The following is a 10,276-nucleotide window of genomic DNA, read 5'->3' as shown; positions in this document are numbered from 1 at the left end:
GAATCAACTTTTGGAGAGCCACTGATTTAAGAACACAGTTGTGTGAAACAAGCAAAAACTTTATTGCCTACTCTCTTGCTGTGGACAAAAGTACAGACATGATGGACATTGCACAGCTGGCCTACTTCATCCGTGGAGTGGAAATGTTGGACAATAAATCGATGCACGGGACAACGACAGGAAAAGACATTTTTGAAAACGTATGCCAAAGTATAACCGACATGAAACTGCCCTGGGACAAATTTGTTGGACTTACAACAGATGGAGCACCGGTGTTGTGCGGTGAAAAAAAGTGGACTAGTCGGCAGGATGCGAGTAAAGATGCAGGAGGAGAACTGTACCAGTGAGTTAACAGCATATCACTCACTGATCATACACCAGGAAACACTGTGTGGTAAAGTCCCAAAAATGGAGCATGTAATAATCCCCGTAATGCAAACCGTAAATTTTATCTGAGCTAAAGATTTAAATCACCCTCAATTTCAGTCTTTTATGTGGGAAATACATTCAGAGTTTGCCGACATTCCTTATCATACAGAGGTCCGTTGGCTGAGTTGGAGAAAAGTTCTCAAAAGAGTTTTTGAGCTCAGCAAGGCAATCTGTCATGGACATGGCATCTATGATGCAGTGAAGGCATTTCAAGTGAAGCTGTCACAAATGCACCAGTGCAACTTGCCTCACGTTCCCTGTTGCCAAGTAATGTTGAACCAAGTCGGCACACTTTCCTAATAAACTGAGCACACTGCGCACTGAGTTTGTTTTGAAGCACAAAAAGAGAATCTCGAGCTGCTTCACAACCCATTTACGTGGAAACTGCACCTGTGCAGATTCAGATGGAGCTGCAATGTAATGGGACACTCAAGGCAAAGTACGACACTGAATGGGCCGCACAGTTTATTAGTTCCATTCCTGAAGCAATGCCCCAGCTCCGTCTACATACGGCTCAAACCTTGCCTATAAAACTCCTCCCCCTTTTGTGAGTGTGGACGCTTCATCTCTTTGCTCTTTAAATGCTTTGCTTCTGTTATTGATTTTTATGCTGATTTTTTCCCTTTTTTCTGTATGAGCTTACCTGCAATAGCTTCTGGACACTTATAGATCATTAGGACTAAAGTGTTCTTAACAGAAACAGCAACATTTTTATAGTTACCTTATCCTCATTGCTCCGTGTGTCTGTGGCCTAGACACAGCTGAAGCCTGATTACAGCGTCTGGGAACCGAACAGCCTCAATTGCCTGGAAAGGTGCTAACCGCTAGGCTAACTAGCAACAAGATGCCTTTCCTCTCCACAGATGACTACCACAGCCTCCTACAGAAGATTGCAGTACTGGAGACAAAAATTCACCGCTTAGAAGTAAAGGTGGAGGTAAATGGACTGTGTGGAAATGAAACAACCTTGCCTTTGATTCAAAACAATGGCGATGAGCAAGCTAGTACACAGCTAAGGAGCACAGATAGAGTTGCCAACCGTCCCTTAAAAAACGGAATCGTCCCGTATTTAGAAACAAAAGTACACGTCCCGTATTGAGCTGAAAAGGGACGCACTTTGTCCCGTAATACAGTGAGAATCAAAAGTAGTCTATAAGTTTTAATGTAATTAACGCTTTGTTTGAAAACATAATTCCCAGCCCCGCTCCTGCTTTGTGACCAATGAGCTGACAGCACACTTATGACAATTCGAGTATGACAATTCAGATTACCGCTCATCTCATTGGTTGAGGAAAGGTCGCTTGCGGAGAAAATACCGGAAGACAACAGATGACCACAACAAAAAGCATGGCCAACAGGGAAACAAACGCTGACACTGCGGTGAAAGTGTCAGACGACAGTACACCTGAAGCTGGGCAAACACTGTGCGATTTTCAAACTGCACGATTGGCTCGCATGGGTTATAAGTTCGTAGGTCACGATGCAGGTCTCACACTATATGACCCAATGTTCTGATGCGATCTGAGTGCTCACACTGTGCCTCCATAAAATGAAGGTTATAACAGAAATTCTGTCGCTCGCTCTCCCTCTCTGTCTTTCACTCACACAGACACACACTGCCACCAACTTTGCTAAATTGCTAGTGAAAAACACTGATCAGGCAGATGTGATTGAGCAGCAATGTCCATCCAACTATTTTCACGGTTGTTGTGGTCGTGATAATTTTGTGAGGCCACATCGAAAAAGCTCGGATGAGCTTTCCAAAGTTCTACAAGTGCCTCCATCGCTTGCCTCCAGATCACACGCTGCACTGCCGTGCTGCGCCGTCTTTTTCGCTGACATTTGTGTTTGCGCGTGCGCAGTGTGAGAAACTGCGGTGACACCCTCACGACCAAGCGATTGATGATCGGGAGCTGGTCGTGAGGTGTTAATCGCTTCTCATTACCCCACGTATACTACACGATGCACGACGCACGATGAAGGCCAAAATCGGGCCGATCGCCAAAACGGTCGCACGACTCAAAAATCGGCTCAAAATGGGCCAAAAATCGCACAGTGTGAGCCCGGCATAAGCCCAGCATTAGACCAGCAATGTTTGTTCCTCTCAGAGAAAGAAAAAAAGGCTGCAAAAGTACAGGAAAGAATGGGAAAAGGAAAACACCTGGCTGGAAGAGTGCACGATAACGCCTATAAAGCGCACTGCGCTGTGTGCCGGCGCACTTTTTCCATAGGCATGCTTCTAATGGTGGGCACATGAAGAACATGAGGGGCGTGAAAGCTCGGGGAACCCTTAACCAATTATTGTCCACCAGGCCACGGCAGAAGCAGATATGGTATGTAAACACTGGTTTGTTTGTTTTTAAACCCTCTGGTTAAGGTTAAAATGGGCATGTGCAGTGAATATCAGCGCTATGTGGCCAGAAGTGTGATAATATAATTTATTTTGTGTAATAAACAACTGCAAGGATAGATGATTACAACAAATAGATGAGTAATACATAAAAGTAATACATAGATGAATAATGATGATGAGTTATGATGCGTAATCATGGGAACAAGTGGGTTTACAAACGGGAGCAAAAGCTGAAATAATGCCTCTACTGAAGCCAATTGCACTAAATGCACTAAATGTGCACTGTTACAAGAATATTTTTCTTTCTATTGTTTTCTATTAATTTATATAATTTTAAGTTAAGCAGGACAGAGTTCTTTTAAAGAACGATTTACTTTTATTCTCAAAAGTTAAGCATGGCAGGCTTCTGTTTAAGAAAGAGACCTGTTTTATTGTGTTAATGTTGTCATTTTGAGCTAAAAATAAATGGCTAAATGATTTTTGTTTCCCATGTGTTGATATCACAAAGAATACGCATCTAATTAAATCAAATTCAAGTCAAATGGTTAAAAAAATAATTTCACACACAAAAAAAGAGCTAAAAAACTCACCACATTGGGAAGGGTGAAGACAACTGGGTCGCCCTGCCCTGGCCACGAGGTGTCCCTTATTTATTTCTCAGGGAGTTGGCAACCCTAAGCACAGATAACATGACCAAGAAAGTAGACTTATTATGTGTGCATTATTATAAATCCTCAAGCGATAATCCCCCCTTGGACTGTCTTGGTGCAAAACCAAGACATAAATCATGTCTCCTGGAAGGGGGAGGACGTATCACGGGCAGAGCACAGCGAGCTGAAATCTCTGAAACCAACTGGCCTTCACTTCCTACGAGACAGAGAAGCTCTTCTACCCCTGTATACGGGAGGAAACAGGACTGGACAACCGTGAATAGGAAGGTTAACAACAAACCTCCAAAACAACTGAATGTGAAGCTGCAGAACAGATTTGCTCCACTATCAAAGGACCCTGGATCTATATCGGACAACCATCCATCTAAAAGTAGCGAAGTAAGGTCTGAAAATCTGTTGAAAAGTAAAAGGCCACAGGGAAAGCTAAAGGCTAGGCCTGAAACTCTGATTGTGGGTGACTCTGCCGTAAAGGATGTACAAAGGATGTGCGGTAAGAACACGAAAGTCCTCTGCTTCCCTAAGGATATGTTCAACAACCTGAAGGAGAGAATTCTTCAAATTGCAGATGAATATCCAACTGTGACAAACATTGTTCTGCATACAGGGTTAAACGATGTGTCCAAACAACAGTCAGAGGTTCTGAAGCAGGACTGGATTATTAAATACTGTAAACTCTCTGAATGCAGTTGTATTCATCAGTGGACCTGTACCGCCCGTCAGAGGAGGAGACGAGAGATTCAGGAGGTTGTTTACACTGAATAAATGGCTCATATCAGCATGTACTGAACACTCAGTGCATTTTATCAACAACTGTAATATTTTTTGGGAATGCAGGCATCTATTTAAAGCAAATGGATTTAATTTTAACAAGTCAGGGGTGAAACTGTTCACCTCCAACTTGTTTTATTCCATACGTCATCCATCTGTGCTTGGTGCCAAGGCTGAGATAAACGAGGAGTTATCTCATAAAGAGGAACAAACAGTACTCCAAGAACAGACAAAGCCCAGCAGAAACCTTGAGGAGGAGCTCCATCTGCCCCCACCCGGGAAGAGCCTCAGAAAGGAGAGACATCTGAGGCAAGAAGAGGGGTCCCTATTTGCCTCCAACTCTCTCAACAGCACCAACGACCAGGACCAGGGACCACGATCTTCCCCAGTCCCCCAAACCCCTGACAGGCCATCACCCTCCTCCCCCTCCCTTTCTCCCTCCTCCCCACACCTGTCTCCGCAGTCTGATGTGTGATGTGTGAAGGGTCCGGGCTGCGAGGATTATGGCAGTGGTGACTTTTCCCAGGAGAAGCTGGGACCCTGTTTACTAGAAGGTTTTAAAATTTCGGTACTTTTAGGTGACAGAAGGAGACATGTGGCCTGGGCAAAACACAGAGAGCTGCACTCTAAAAGATCTTTAAATATAGTAAACATACCTTGTGTGCCACAGACTGCTCCCAACCACGAGGGGACAAGTAATACCTCTAAAACACTTAAGTTGGCTTTATTAAATGTTAGATCTTTAGCTGGGAAAACATTTTTAATTAATGATTTAATCATTGAGCACAGCCTTGATTTTATGTTTTTAACTGAAACTTGGTTGGACCAAAGTAACAGTGGAGCTGTTCTCAACGAGACGACCCCGCCTAACTACAGTTTTATCAGTGAGGCCAGGGTGAGCAGGAGAGGAGGAGGGGTTGCTGTCTTATTTAATGAATCATTTCAATGTAAGCAGCTATGTCCTGGAAGTTTTCAGTCTTTTGAATATGTGGCTTTACAGCTGAAGACCCCATCCAAAGTTGTGTTTCTTAATGTTTACAGGCCTCCCAAATACTGCACAGACTTTTTTAATAACCTCAGTGAACTGCTGTCTGTGATCTGTGTTGATTTCGACTGTGTAATTATTGTTGGGGATTTTAACATCCATGTGGACAACCCTCAGGAAAAAGGGACTAAAGACCTGAGTAACACTCTGGGCAACTTTGGGCTGACTAAGCATGTAACAGAGGCCACACATAATAGAGGACACACTCTTGACCTACTGATCTCCAAGGGCTGAGCATTTCAAACATTACTGTGTCTGATGTGGGCCTGTCTGATCATTACTGTGTTTTCTTTAAAAGTAAAATCTCAGCCCACAGAAATATATCAACAGCAGTGATCACAAAACTGTGTATAACTGAACACAGTAGTGAGATCTTTAACCAGGTCTTCCCATTAACACCTGACCTGTCCAGAGGTTCAGTCAATGAGCTCGTCAATAGCTTCAATGCTAAAATGTTAAATGTAATGGATACAATTGCTCCCATTAAGGTGAAGGCTATCTTTGGAAGGAAAAAGTCTCCATGGAGAAACTCCACACTGGTGAAAAATGAAAAAAGAGAGTGTAGGAAAGCTGAGCGCAGATGGAGAAAAACAAACCTCCAGGTTCATTATGACATCTATAAAGAGAAACTTCACAATTATAATTTACAACTGAGGAGTGCAAGGAGGTCCTACTTCTCTGACATAATCACTAAAAACAGTCATAACGCTCGGGTCTTATTTTCTACAGTTGACAGGCTAACAAACCCTCCTTTGTCAGTGGCAGCTGAACTTCATTCAACCATGGCCTGCAATGACTTTGCCAATTTTTTCACAGAAAAAATCCAAAAGATTAGACAAGCAATTGGTACATCAACAGCAGATCCAGAATATGTACTGTGTCCACCGAAAAACTGTTTAAACACCATGAAACAGTTTCACCCTATTAACAGCAAAGACCTGGAGGACATCTTAGGTCAACTGAACTCCTCCTCTTGCTGTTTAGATGTCCTGCCAACAAGTTTTTTCAAAAAGGTCTCAAAGACTTTAGAGTCAGACCTGTTACAGATCGTCAACTTTTCTTTAATATCAGGTGTGTTTCCAGAATCACTAAAAACTGCTGTAATAAAACCTATACTGAAAAAGGACAATCTTGACAAGACACAAATGAACAACTACAGGCTGATCTCAAATCTCCCATTTTTAAGTAAGATCATTGAAAAAGCAGTTTCTCAACAGCTCAATTACTTCTTAAAACAGAATAACTGCTATGATGCCTTCTAGTCAGGTTTTAGACAGAACCACAGCACTGAAACCGCTCTGACCAAAGTGTTTAATGACATATGTCTGAACACAGACAGTGGAACAATGTCAGTCTTAGTTTTACTGGATCTCAGTGCAGCATTTGATACAATTGACCACAACATATTACTCAAACGACTGGAGAACTGAGCATGTCTTTCAGGAACTGTACTAAACTGGTTCAAAACATACTTAGAAAACAGGAAATACTTTGTGTCAATAGGTAACTTCACATCTGAGCAGACAAGTATCATGTGGAGTTCCCCAAGGTTCCATCTTGGGACCCCTTCTGTTTAACATTTACTTGCTCCCACTGGCACAGATTATAAAGAACAACAAAATAAACTATCATAGCTATGCAGATGACATACAAATATATATCACAATGTCACCAGGAGACCGAGGCCCTGTACAGGCTCTTGGTAAATGCATTGAGGAAATTAATGACTGGTTGTGCCACAATTTTCTCCAGCTAAACAAAAAGTTTAGTTTTACCCCATAAATAGTAACACAAAAGGTTTTCACCTTTGTCCGTGCTTTAAGAGTCTTCAGATTTAATTTTCCCCTCAATTCATAGTCCCCTTCTCTGTCAAAAAACATCCTCTGTACATTTCCTGGTAACATATTGTATCTGGCTTTGTACATAATTTTTGCAGTTTTATATTTTATAAGATCCATAAACTTCAGAATTTTTAATTTCAAGAACATGATGTTAGTATGGTCTCTAAATCCTGCTTTAGTAATCATCCTGATTGCTTTTTTCTGAGTTTTACATAGTGGTTGAAGTGAAGTTTTGTATGTATTTCCCCAGAGTTCCACACAGTATTCTAAATATGGCAATATAAGTGAACAGTAAAGTACCCGGAGTGATTTGGAAGGCAAAAAATGTTTAACTTTACTCAGTACAGAGATGCTTCTTGACAGTTTAGCTTGTATATGCTTTATGTGAGGTTTCCAGCAGATTTTGTTATCTATTATCACACCCAGAAATTTTGTATCAGAAACTTGCTCTACTTCAACATTGTTTATTAACAATTTTGCTCCGGCATCTTTTTTACAATTTCCAAATAACATAAATGTAGTTTTTTTTTTCAAATTTAGTGATAACTTGTTTCTGTCAAACCATGTTTTCAGTTTAATCATTTCTTGTGTGACAATTTCCAAAAGCTGCTGTGAATTCTCTCCAGCACAGAAAATATTTGTATCATCTGCAAATAAAATAAACTGTAATATATCAGATGTTTTACATATATCATTGATGTAGAGGATAAACAGCTTTGGCCCCAATACTGACCCCTGTGGAACTCCGCAAACAATGTTCAGGCACTCTGATTGATATTCACCAATCTTCACAAATTGTTGCCTGTCTCTCAAATAACTCCTGACCCACTCTAGCACCACTCCTCTAATACCATAGTACTCCAGTTTATCAGGTAATTTTTCATGATTAATTGTGTCAAAAGCTTTTTTTAGGTCAATGAAAACACTAACTGTGCATTGTCTTTGATCTATATTGTTGGTGATATTTTCAATTAGTTCCATTAATGCCATAGATGTTGATCTATTTGGTCTAAAACCATACTGACTGTCCGTTATTATTTTGTGTTTATCTATAAATTTGTCAAGTCTATTAATGAAAACTTTTTCCAGTATTTTTGAAAATTGTGAAAGTAGAGAAACAGGCCTGTAATTTGTGAATTGGTGTCTATCTCCATTTTTAAACAGTGGTATTACTTTAGCTGTTTTCATTTGTGTTGGGAATGCACCAGTTTGTAGAGACAAATTGCAAATGTGTGTTAAGGGTTTGGAGATGCCATTGATCACTTTCTTAACGATTTCCATGTCAATGTCACCAGAGTCTGTAGAATTTTTTGTTTGTGATTTCCCAACAATATCAATGATTTCCTTTTCTTCTACCACCATTAAAAACATTGAATGAAGATTACAGTCAATGAGTTTAATTTCTTTCTCTGCAGAATCTGTTATATCAGGAATTGTATCAGCCAAATCTGGCCCAACACTTACAAATAATTTATTGAACTCATTAACCACATCACTCATGTTACTAATATTTCTATCATTATTAACGAAATACGAAGGATAATTTGACTGCCTAGAACCATTTTTAATTATGGTATTTAATGTTTTCCAAATCCCTTTAATATTATTTTTATTCATATTTAATAATTTCTCATAATATTCCTTTTTACATGACCTCAAAATACTAGTTAATTTATTTTTATATTTCTTGTATTTATTTTCAGCTTCTGTACTTCTGTTTGTTATAAATTCTCTATATAAGGTATTTTTCTTTTTACATGCATTTTGTAATCCTTTTGTGATCCATGGGCACGCTGCATATTTTTGTTTTTTACTATATTTCTTTACTGGGCAACAGCTATCATATAACAGTTTAAATTTTCCTAAAAAAATCTCATAAGCTTTATCAATATTTTTTTCCTTATACAGCATCTCCCTTTCTTGCTTAAGTAAATTACTTTTAAATGCATTTATGGACTCCTCTGTTCTCACTCGTTTGTATTTTGTTATATTTTCCTGTTTGACCTTCCTGTAATTGCTGTTATACACTACAAAAACAGGTAGATGATCACTGATGTCATTAATTAGGAGACCACTTATAGATCTGTTTTCTATTTCATTAGTAAATATATTGTCTATTAAGGTTGCCGACTGTGCTGTAATCCTACTGGGTTTAGTAATCACTGGACAGAGTCCCATGCTATACATTGTATTAATAAACTCATCTGTCATACTATGTTTGTTTGGATTTAATAGGTCTATGTTGAAATCCCCACAAATGAACATAACTTTTTGATTTGTCCTAATAAATGTTTTATCTACCCACTCCTTAAATATTTCAATATTAGAACCTGGTGTTCTATATATACAACTTACAATGACATTTTTCTTTTTTTCCATACTAATTTCTATTGTTACACACTCTAATATGTTATCCACCACCACCGTCATTTTTTCCACCACCCTGTATTTTAAATTTTTGTCCACAAACAAAGCCACACCCCCACCATTCTTATTCTTTCTGTTCATAACATTTAATTCATATCCGTCTATTTCAAAGGCCACTCCTTTCTCCATATTAATCCACGTCTCAGATACTGTAATCACACTGAATGGATGTGCAAATTTGCTTAAATATTCTCTTATTTTGTGAAAATTGGCATATAAACTTCTACTGTTAAAGTGGATTATGGACATTTTGCAGTCAGCCTTGACAGTTTTATTGAATTGTTCTTCAGTATAATACACAGTCAGAAATAGGGGTACGGAAGGGGTACATTACTGTGCCCCAAGGTACAAAAATGACATTAATACAGTCTAAGGACAAATATTGGACCTCGGGGTAACTATCTGTACCTTTTTTAGCCTCTGAAAGGTACATACATGTTCCTTAATTGTGAAAAGTACTTATTTGTACCCATTCTTTCAAAAGATAAAGTACAAGTTGATTAAGCTCTTTTTGATTAGAGGTTTTTTTTTTTAATTCTTTTTGACAGTAATTTATTTGCAACTGTATTGATTTAAGCATATATTTTAGTGTTTTTATTTTATTTTTTATTATTTTCATTGCAGTTGTTGTTTTTGTATTCCCTGAACCCCCCTTATTTTTAAGCTGCTTTAAGAACAATGAATTTATTTGAAAGAAAAAAAAGTAAAAATGCATTTAAACATTTTTTTAAGAGAGTGTTTT

This window comes from Neolamprologus brichardi, chromosome 14 (genome assembly GCF_056152115.1).
Source record: "Neolamprologus brichardi isolate AB-2024 chromosome 14, ASM5615211v1, whole genome shotgun sequence".
NCBI lineage: Eukaryota > Metazoa > Chordata > Actinopteri > Cichliformes > Cichlidae > Neolamprologus > Neolamprologus brichardi.
This window is presented reverse-complemented; position numbering follows the sequence as displayed.